The 11,371-nt window shown below is 36.0% G+C and overlaps 1 non-coding gene across 1 annotated transcript; it reads left to right on the forward strand.

Annotated features, from left to right (window-relative positions):
• Positions 1-422: 422 nt before the first annotated feature.
• On the forward strand, positions 423-618 carry LOC129553899 (U2 spliceosomal RNA). The gene has a single exon (XR_008685537.1). It is a non-coding gene; the product is annotated as a U2 spliceosomal RNA (small nuclear RNA).
• Positions 619-11,371: the final 10,753 nt, after the last annotated feature.

The following is an 11,371-nucleotide window of genomic DNA, read 5'->3' on the forward strand; positions in this document are numbered from 1 at the left end:
GGCAGGCACTTTGTTTAAGCCTCCAAAAAAAAATTTTGGAGTTTTTTAATGAGTATCTTTAAAAATATTTTGCTGAAATGGCAAAACACTTTAATTCATTTAAAGTTAGAATTATACCCTCAAAATGACTTCTGAGTTGGCTTTGTAGAAACCTTCATACCATGCGTTCCGAAATTTCTCTTGGATATCTATGAAACTTCAGATAAACACTATTATAATATACATAGAAAAAGTAACAATATTAAAAAAATATCAGAGTAATTCTTAAAAATAAACAAGAATAAAAGGTATCTTACATAAGAGAAAAAAGAGGATATATACTTAAAAAGAGAAAACTTTTGACTACTAAACATGAAAAGATGTTATAACACACTAGTAATTAGAAAGATACAACTTAGAGCTACATAAAGTTCCAATTTTCAATCGCTTCTCAGCCTTTTGTCTAAGATCAAGTGTAGTATCTGTTCTTATCAGTTTAATATCTGATACATCCTCTATCCAATTTTCATTCATTAGCTTGGCAACTTTTAAAGTAATCATACCAATTGCTGACAAGGAATAAATCTGTTGCACCAATCTACAGAGTAATTTAATGTTATCTAGTAAGGTTAGGGGACTATAAATTGTATTATTAAACTGTGACTCTTTAAAAGTAAAACAGTATACTAAAATGTAAAGTTATGTATTATTTAATATATTTATTTGCAGACTATTTTTTATTACATTGATGGACCTATAAATAATTCTGTTCAAAACAGCTTTTAAAAATTAAATTCTTCAAAAATTTTAAACTGTAATTGAAGCAAAAGGGAAAAATAGTTTTACATTTCTTGTTTAAGCATTAAAAACAGCAAACAGAATAATTATTCTGGAAAATATTTATATTCTTAAAGCTGTTTGTCAGTCAATTTTGTCTGGTTATTTTCTGAAAAATGTATTTCTCATGATAAAGCTGATTATTGATTTTTAATAAAATCATCTGCAATCTTTTCCAAACTTGTTTCCAAAGTTGTCACCACCACCAAAAGTTATCATCAGTGTTTAGCTTCTCAACTGAATTTTACAAAGCATTGATAACATTGTCAAAGTTTAATTTCTAGCAGAATAAACTTCCAAAAGTGTTATTTTGGTTCCATTAATTGGATGCTTGATCAAACCATTTTTGGATCTAATTTCCTATGTGAAACATCTAAATGGCATTATTCCACTGCTTGTGATTTTTCTCTGTTGCTAATGGAGCTAACATACTCACAGCTCTTGCTGCACATTTCAAAAGTACTGAAAAGATCTGGAGTAAAAAATAAACACAATTTACTTAAGAAAGCAGTAATTTGATCTAAATGAAAAGCCATGGTTCTCAGAGTGGTATGCTTACACATTTCTTCCAAATTCACAAGTTAAACATATGAAAAGAACATCTTTAGGCAATTTTCTTGATATAACTAGTAACTTTTGAAACCCCACCCAATATTGTGTCCTCAGATTTGCTTCTTCTGGGTGTCAGGAGATCAATGTTAACCTTTATGGCCTCAATAATGGATAGAAAACGCCAATGGATATATTGTACCAGTTTTATGGTTGCCCTGATGCTGGGAAGGATTGAGGGCGGAAGGAGACGGAGACGACAGAGAATGAGATGGCTGGATGGCATCACCGACTTGATGGACATGAGTTTGGGTGAACTCCGGAAGTTGGTGATGGATAGGGAGGCCTGGCGTGCTGTGATTCATGGGGTCGCAAAGAATCGGACATGACTGAGCGACTGAACTGAACTGAAACTTTCTTGAAAGGGAAGTTCAGTACTTAACTTTTTAATTAAATACATTCTTAAAAACTCACTACTGAAACATTATTTCAAAGTAAGTGACCAATAAATTTAACGTTGAGGTATCTGAGAGATGATAAAACCACTCTAGCAAGACCAAAGTAAGACAGTGTGTGTGTTCAGCTTCTATTCTCTGCACACTATTCATATGTACTTTGTTTTCTCCAAACTCAGCATATGGTGGCCTGCCAGTTTCATTTAAGTGGACAGCATGAAAAATTGTGTCCAACGCTTACCCCACCATCATGCAAGATTGGAAAGGAATTAGCTGTCCCTGGCCACTGCAGACCCAGGGCATATTGTTTTATCATCAACACCCTGTATGCTGTCCTTGAAACAGAGACACTGGCCATGTTTTGTTTGAAGTGGGTGAGGAAAATAAAGTCAATTTTCAGATTTAACCCCCTAGGGAAGTTATAACTCTTAATATTTCATTTGCCTCCCATTTTTATACAGCCATGACAAAAACTGCAAGTATTAGACAAAATGGACATATAACAAATAGATGCTAATTTTTAATCAATGCAATTGCTATGAATACGTCATTAAAAAAAAACAGGACAGATGTTAAATCAATCAGAATGTATAGATAAGAACAGTACAGCGGCACTCACAGGAACAAGAATGCCTGGTCTCCCCAGAATCGAAACTATGCACACACTGCAACCCAGCTCTTCTTCATGTATATATTTATTAGTAACTTATATATGTGTACCTCTCTGGTGGCTCAGAGGTTAAAGCATCTGCCCCCAATGCGGGAGACCCGGGTTCGATCCCTGGGTCGGGAAGATCCCCTGGAGAAGGAAACGGTAACCCACTCCAGTATTCTTGCCTGGAGAATCCCATGGACAGAGAAGCCTGGTAGGCTATAGTCCACGGGGTCGCAAAGAGTCGGACATGACTGAGCGACGGAACAGAACGGAAAGTACAGAGAAGGGTTTTCATTGTAGCATTTGAATAAATACATTATGGAACACAACGGAATATAGTAGACTGATGTAGGTAGCTCTCAACATGAATAAGTGGGAAAAAATAATATTTGTGTAAACATTAAAAGCTCACAGTATACTAATAAGTGTTATATATAGCGCATATATTCTAATGAAACTATAAAATTATGAAGTTAAAGCTAAATATCAGGTTCATAGTAATTACACCTTTGCACAGGGAGATGGAAATTAACTTGTGGTATACTCCAATTATAACTGAATGTAATATACATGGAACAAGACAGGCATTAATAGTGATCATTTCTGGGTGAGGTTAAATAGGTACTCTTATTTCACTTAGTATCTTACTTTTCCAAATTTCACTCAAAAACAGAACAGTATCATAAGGAACAATATTTAGTTTAATTTGGAATCATGTTGTTACATAATTACTTTGCCTACAAAATGTCCTTCCCTATTGAGCCCTCCAAGGGATTCAGAAAAGGAAGTATGAAAAATGTGGTGTAGCTCAGTAGTGTCTGACTCTTTGCAACCCATGGATTGCAGCATGCCAGGCTTCCCTGTCCATCATCAACTACTGGAGTTTACTAAAACTCATGTCCATTGAGTTGGTGATGCCATGCAACCATCTCATCCTCTGTCATCTGCTTCTCCTCCTGTCTTCAATCTTTCTCAGACTCAAGGTCTTTTCAAATGAGTCATTTCTTCACATCAGGTGGCAAAAGTTTTGGAGTTTCAGCTTCAACATCAGTCTTGCCAATGAATATTCAGGACTGATTTCCTTTAGGATGGACTGGTTGGATCTCCTTGCAGTCCAAGGGGCTCTCAAGGGTCGTCTCCAACAGTACAATTCAAAAGCATCAGTTCTTCGGCACTCAGCTTTCTTTCAAATCTCTGACATCCATACATGATTACTGGAAAAATCATAGCCTTGACTAGATGGTCCTTTGTTGGCAAAGTAATGTCTCTGCTTTTTAATATGCTATCTAGGTTGGTCATAATTTTTCTTCCAAAGAGTAAACATCTTTTAATTTCATGGCTGCAATCACCATCTGCAGTGATTTTGGAGCCCAAAAAAATAAAGTCTGTCACTGTTGCCACTGTTTCCCCATCTATTTGCCATGAAGTGATAGGACCAGATGCCATGATCTAGTTTTCTGAATGTTGAGCTTGAAGCCAAATCTTTCACTCTCCTCTTTCACTTTAATCAAGAGGCTTTCACTTTAATCATTAGCTCTTCTTTGTTTCCTGCAATAGGGGTGGTATCATCTGCATATCTGAGGTTATTGATATTTTTCCCAGCAATCCTGATTCCAGTTTGTGCTTCATCCAGCCCAACTTTTCTCATGATGTACTCTGCATATAAGTTAAATAAGCAGGATGACAATATACAGTCTTGATGTACTCTTTTCCCTATATGGAACCAGTCTGTTGTTCCATGTCCAGTTCTCACTGTTGCTTCTTGACCTGCATACAGATTTCTCAGGAGGCAGGTCAGCTGGTCTGGTATTTTCATCTCTTTCAGAATTTTCCACAGTTTGTTTTGATCTTTATAGTCAAAGGCTTTGGCACAGTCAATAAAGCAGAAGTAGATGTTTTCCTGGAACTCTCTTGCTTTTTTGATGATCCAGCAGATGTTAGGAATTTGATTTATGGTTCCTCTGCCTTTTGTAAATCCAGCTTGAAAATCTTGAAGTTCATGGTTCACACACTGTTGAAGCCTAGCTTGAAGAATTTTGAGCATTACTTTGCTAGCGTGTGAGATGAGTGCAATTGTGCAGTAGTTTGAACATTCTTTGGCATTGCCTTTCTTTGGGATTGGAATGAACACTGTCCTTTTCTAGTCCTGCGGCCACTGCTGTTTTCCAAATTTGCCAGCATATTAAGTGTAGCACTTTCACAGCATTATCTTTTAGAATGAAATAAAATATGGGACTTCCCTGGTGGTCCAGTAGTTAACATTTAATCTTCCAATGTAAGGGTGTGGGTTCAATCCCTGGTCAGGGGGCTAAGATCCCACTTGCCTCAAGGTCAAAGACCAAAACATGAAACAGAAGCAATATTGTAACAAATTCAACAAAGATTAAAAATGGTTCACATAAAAATCTTAAAAAAGAAAGAAAATATATAACCAGTACATCACTGTTCTTCACACTTTTTGACACATTATCCATATAATTACAATCAGAGTAAGAGGACAAAGAAAAATATATGCAGAATTTGACTCCTGAATTAGGGAAATCATGCTCATGTTTAACTATCTACAATATATATTCTTAAAAGAGATAAATAACATTTCAGAATTGACATTTTTACAATGAGAAATGATTGAAACATGCCAATAAAAGCTATATGAGTTTTATGGAAACAATGAATACTTCTCTTAATGTCTTTTAGTGTATAAAAAAGATAGCAAACAGCTACCTTCATGCAAATTAACTAGATTCAGTTGCACAAATTAAGAGAAGAGAACTATAGTTTAATCAATCAAATGGTAGATTGATTATAATGGATGTCAAAATCCTTCTTTAATAAGTTAGGTTTAGAAACTTATCTATTTTCAGAAACATTCAGAAACATCCATTTCAGAAACAAAATAGAAACAAAAATGATTGGTATTGCAAATTAGTATGATTGCAGAGGAACATGTATCATCTTTAAAATCTGATGAGAAAATTCAAATCCATAAAACACTAAAAGAAAACTGTGAATCAGTCTAGACACACATTTCAAAGCGCTGATGAGGTTGCAACCACTTATGCCTCACTCTTGAGTTACCTCGATAATGCTCAGCACTTACAGAGTTTTCTAGCTTCAAAGAGCCTACAAACTAATTAATCCTTACACTACCCAGTGAGACAGTGATAAGAAATCCCTGGAAGAGAGTATCTAACTATATAATTCACACTTGCCTATATAGAATTCAGCATATATGTCATGTTGTGTTTTCTTATCTTTCTATTTCAATAAATCTTATGAGAGATGATATCCATATGTGAATACATGATGCATAGCTGTCTATTGCGTATAAAATGATGTACACTGCACTCAGTCTGCAGCTAAAAGCTAACAAAGAAAGATATATGTACAGCCAACACATGAAAAACATCTGGTACATTCTGCTGTATTTTCTTTTCTCATTCATTTTACATCTTGTTCTTGGTCATTCCAGGGTGGACTTGATTTGAATAAACTACAGCTCTTCCATGGGGATATCCAATTCTCTTGTCAAAGATTAAATTATTTTCATTTGTTCTGAAATAAAGGGTTTTAAAATTAAGAGCCTATAAATTATGCTGAATGTAAGGGAATACCATATGGGAAAGTTTCACCCAAATGAAGGAATATTTTACTACTGTATTAAGAATTCTTTCTACTAGGATTCCCTTCTCTCTGCAGGTAGCTGGCTACAACAGTCTACCAAAACAAATCCATTCCCGCAGTAAAGGCCAACAATAGGTCACTCAGAGAGAATACCTTCTGTCTGCAAAGGGCTCTACATCTTTTTGCTAAAATAGGGGAAATCCTTATCCCGTTTCTCTGTTTAACTGAAAATTCATTTTAAAATTAATCCTCTCCTTTCAAAAAAAATTCTGAATTTCCTTCAAATTGCTTGACCCTTTTCTAATCTCTATAAATATCTAAAATTACACAGATATACACATATGCAAAAGAAACACTACGACTGGATGACCATCCATTGTGTCCATCTGTTCTGTTTTAAAAATTCTCTCATGTACTATTTGCATTAATGTTGTTCAATGGAGGATCTATTTACCAATATCCCAAGGACATCACTGAAGGATGTATACACAATGTGAGTTAACAAGATTTCTACCTGCACACACTTTATTTGTAAATAAATTTACATAGTCAAAATAATCAGCTTTGCTGTGAAACATACTGCCTAAAACTTTAATTTTTTAAAATATTCTTCTTTTTACCTTCAAGATCCAAGCATTTTTTCCATTAAGTTTATCTAAAATAGACTGTTGAACATTTACACTAAATGAAAACAGGTAAGTTGAAAATATTTGATTTCTTAGTGTAAGTAACAATTTCAGTTTTTCCTTAATTAATTGCATAGGGTTAGGGAAAGAGCTAATATGCCATATTGATGCATTATTTGAGCCTCTAGAGAAAATAAGACTTAATTCATTAGTAAAGGAAAATAAACTAAGGATTTTTACATGGATCTAACAAAACAGTTGAGATATTTACAAATGCTAAGCTCAAATTCCTTCCAGTTACAATTAAAATTATCATATATATATATGATATATATCATATATATATATATATGGTCTTCCGTTGTGGCTCAGTTGGTAAAGAATCTGCCTGCAATGTGGGAGAACTGGGTTCAGTCCCTGGGTTGGGAAGATCACCTGGAGAAGGGAAAGGCTACCCACTCTAGTATTCTGGCCTAGAGAATTCCATGGCCTGTATAGTCCATGGGGTCCCAAAGAGTCAGACACAACTGAACGACTTAAACTTTCACAATTAAATTTATCATATATATATATACATGTGTGTGTGTGTGTGTGCATGTGTATACATGTATGTGTGTGTTTGGGCTTCTCAGGTGGCACAGAGATAAAGAATCTGCCTGCCAGTGCAAGAGATGCTGGTTTGATGCCTGCGGGGAAGATCCTTTAGAAGAGGAAATGGCAACCCACCCCAGTATTCTTACTTTGCAAATCCCATGAACAAAGAGGACCTGGCAGACTCTACAGTCCATGGGGTTGCAATGAATCAGGCATGATTGAATGACTGACATGTGGTGTGTGTGTGTGTGTGTGTGTGTGTGTGTGTGTGTGTGTGATGGAATACTATTGATCCAAAACAAAAGGAAATCCTGTCATTTGTAACAAGATGGATTGACCTTGAAGGTATCATGCTAAGTTAAATAAGTCAGACAGAGAAAGAACAAAGCCTGCATTTTCTCATTCATATGTAGAATCTTAAAGATGTCACTCATAGAGAGTAGAACCATGATTTCCAGAGATTGGGGATTTGGGGAAATGGGGAGATTTGGCCAAAAGGTACAAACTTCCAATTTTAAGATGAATAAGTTCTGAGGATCTAAGGTACAACATGATAACTATATTTAAAAAATACTGCATTTTATATTTAGTGGTTTCCCTAGTGGCTCCGTCGGTAAAGAGTACGCCCACAATGTGGGAAACATGGGTTCAATCCCTGGGTCGGGTAGATCCCCTGGAGAAGGAAATGTCAACCTACTCCAGTATTCTTGCCTGGAGAATTCAATGGAGAGAAGAGCCTGGTGGGCTACAGTCCATGGGGTCACAAAAAGTCGGACATGACTAAGCGACTAACTTTCACTTCATACTTAAAATCTAAGAGAATAGGTCTTAAATGTTCTCACTGCCGCTGCCGCCCTCAAAAAATGAAAGTAGCTATGTGAGGTGACGAATGTGTTAAGTAACCTTACTGTGCAATCATTTTGTGATATTAATATACACAAATCATCACATTGTACTCAAACCTATACAATGTTACACTTCAATTATATCTCAGTAAAGCTGGAAGGGGAGAACATCAAGGGATTTTTTAAAAGAGTAGAAATGATAAAAAACCTTTGGCTATATTAATCAGGGCTCTCCAGGGAAACAAAAAAAACAGTATATGTGTGTGCGTGTATACAAACACACACACACATATATATGTAAAAAGAAAGATTTATGTTAAGGAAGTAGCTCACATGATTGTGGAGATTTGGCAAGCTCAAAATCTGCAGGATGGGCCAGCAGACAGGAAACCCAGGGAAGCTGCAGTTCAAGCCCAGAGGCAGAGTTCTGGCAGAATCCCATCTTCTTGGGAAGTCAGGCTTTTTCTGCCAAGGACTTCAGCTCACTGGATGATGTCTACCTACCATTGTGAAAGGTAATCTGCTTAACTCCTAGTTTAATGATTTAAATGTTGGGGCTTCCCTGGTGGCTCAGATGGTAAAGCATCTACCTGTAGTATGGAAGACCCGGGTTTGAGCCCTGGCTCAGGAAGATCCTTCACCTTCATCTTAAAAAAATGCTTTCACAAAAACCTCTAGAATAATGTGTGACCAAATATCTAGATGCTCTGACCTAGCCTAGTTTACACAAAATTAAACATTACAGCAGAGAAAGAAATTTTGTGAGATTTAATATGTACTGAAATACCTTGCATGTATTTAATCTGATTCCATCTGGATATAGACAGCCAAAGAAAGATGGAGAGGCATTTAGTCTCATAACAGGGATAAAGTCGTGACTTTTTCAACTCAGTCCTAGGACTGCCATAGAAAGGAGAAACATATCTACTGCTCATACTTTATGAGCAGTCTCTATACCAATAGATTACAAACTTGAAAACATCTGCCTACACAGAGCCACTGACCTGGGGAAGACATCATCAGAATTTGAAATTGAACTGTAATGATTAGCTTTGGAATCTTTGACTTTAGTTGACCTAGAAAACCTAAAAGGAGTTCTCTTTGGCAAGAGAAGTTGTCTTCAGTCAAACATTCTATCCTGGGAAAACCTAACCTAGTGGAATATTTGGTTATGAGACGATAACAAAAAATATCTGGGCCACAGATAGCCAGTTTAGTGGACTTTAGGAAAAAGTATTTGGTATACTAATATCAAAGTTTGTTGGAATTAAAAACAATGCAGCATTTCCTGTTTTTGGATATTTCATTTTTGAACAGGGATTTATCTTTACAAATTATTATTGTTTTTAATGACTGTATGCATCTATGAGTCCTGCAACACTTGCTTATGAGGGGTCAGACGTGGAGAACTTACAGAACTGATAACAAGACCGGGAATCTGGATCTTATGAGATGACTTAGCCTAGAGTGAGAGGGCACATTTTGCTTCTTTCTGGGTCTCCCATTTTTAACAAGGCAAACTACAAAATGATTACAAATAAGGTCTAAGAAAAGAAGGACACATTCTCTAGTGCCCAATTTGTTCTCTCTTATAAATCCCTTATGTTATCTCAAAGATTTCGTTTAAATGTCTTAAACATTGGATCCTGATCTTGTATCCATAAATCGGGAGATTTGGTCTAAACATAGAAATAAATGATATGCAGATAAGTGAGCAGTGGTCCAGGACCAGATTTCCTAACTGCTGCATATTTAAACCTATCAGGGATTCTGAGAAATATTTGGGTAAATGAAATTGGTTAATAGTGCTCTTATAAAACTAAACAAAAAGGACATCACAAATAAATGTGAGACTGCACGTAGCAATTTGATCTGGGATTTGGGTAAATCCTCCAACAGACAAATCAATCTTACATCACAAAACATGTTTGAAACAGGTTATATATATTTAAAAAATTCAATTTCTAGTTGCTTTTCATTATTAAAGGAAATATAAACTTCATGAAAACTAACCTTATATTGTAAGATTAACTTCAATAAAATTTACTTAACTTGCCATAAACAAATGTGAATTTTCTTGTTTTTTTTTTTTTTATGTCAAAATGATAGAATTAAATCAGAACCTCTTTGACATTCTTACCATGTGGTGTCATGGCCACCATGCTAAATGGCAAACTGCACAGAATTAACAGCAGAATGCTTATATCAAGATTTCCTCTCTTTACAATAAGGTTATTTTAAATTATGACCATAAAATGTGTCTACTAACATCAAGAGCCAAGAAGTATTATTTGACAATAACAACAACAAAACTTTGGGAAGAGTAATATTACCAAAAGATACTACCATATTTTTATTGGCGTGTGAAAAGTAAGTAGAAATTCCTCACCTCGGTAATATTCGGAGTTTTTTAATCATATTTTTCACACTAGTCAAGATTTTTCCCAGGTGCTAATTCTAACTTTTAAAATCTTTTCTCCTGTAGATTTATGGATATTATAAAACTGCTGAATAAGGTTGTAATTGTCTAAGTTTCATAGAGCTTTATTTTGGGGTGAGAGTTTTTGTTACAGTTTATAAAAGATATTTTCCTATTTAGACCTCAGGGCTATTTCAGTTCAGTTCAGTTGCTCAGTTGTGTCCAACTCTCTGCGATCCCATGAACCACAGCACGCCAGGCCTCCCTGTCCATCACCAACTCCCGGAGTTCACTCAAACTCATGTCCATCAAGTCGGTGATGCCATCCAGCCATCTCATTCTCGGTCGTCCCCTTCTTCTCCTGCCCCCAATCCCTCCCAACATCAGTCTTTTTCAATGAGTCAACTCGTCGCCTGAGGTTGCCAAAGTATTGGAGTTTCAGATTTTAGCATCAGTTCTTCCAGTGAAAACCCAGGACTGATCTCCTTTAGAATGGACTGGTTGGATCTCCTTGCAGTATAAGGGACTCTCAAGAGTCTTCTCCAGCACCACAGTTCAAAAGCATCAATTCTTCGGCAATCAGCTTTCTTCACAGTCCAACTCTCACATCCATACATGATCAAGGGAAAAACAATAGCCTAGACGGACATTGGTTGGCAAAGTAATGTCTCTGCTTTAATACATTATCCAGGTTGTTCATAACCTTCCTTCCAAGGAGTAAGCATCTTTTAATTTCATGGCTGCAATCAGCATCTGCAGTGATTTTGGAGCCCCCCAAAATAAAGTCT

Source organism: Moschus berezovskii, chromosome 1 (assembly GCF_049115385.1).
Source record: "Moschus berezovskii isolate FMDL1 chromosome 1, NW_MosBer_1.0, whole genome shotgun sequence".
NCBI classification, from domain to species: domain Eukaryota; kingdom Metazoa; phylum Chordata; class Mammalia; order Artiodactyla; family Moschidae; genus Moschus; species Moschus berezovskii.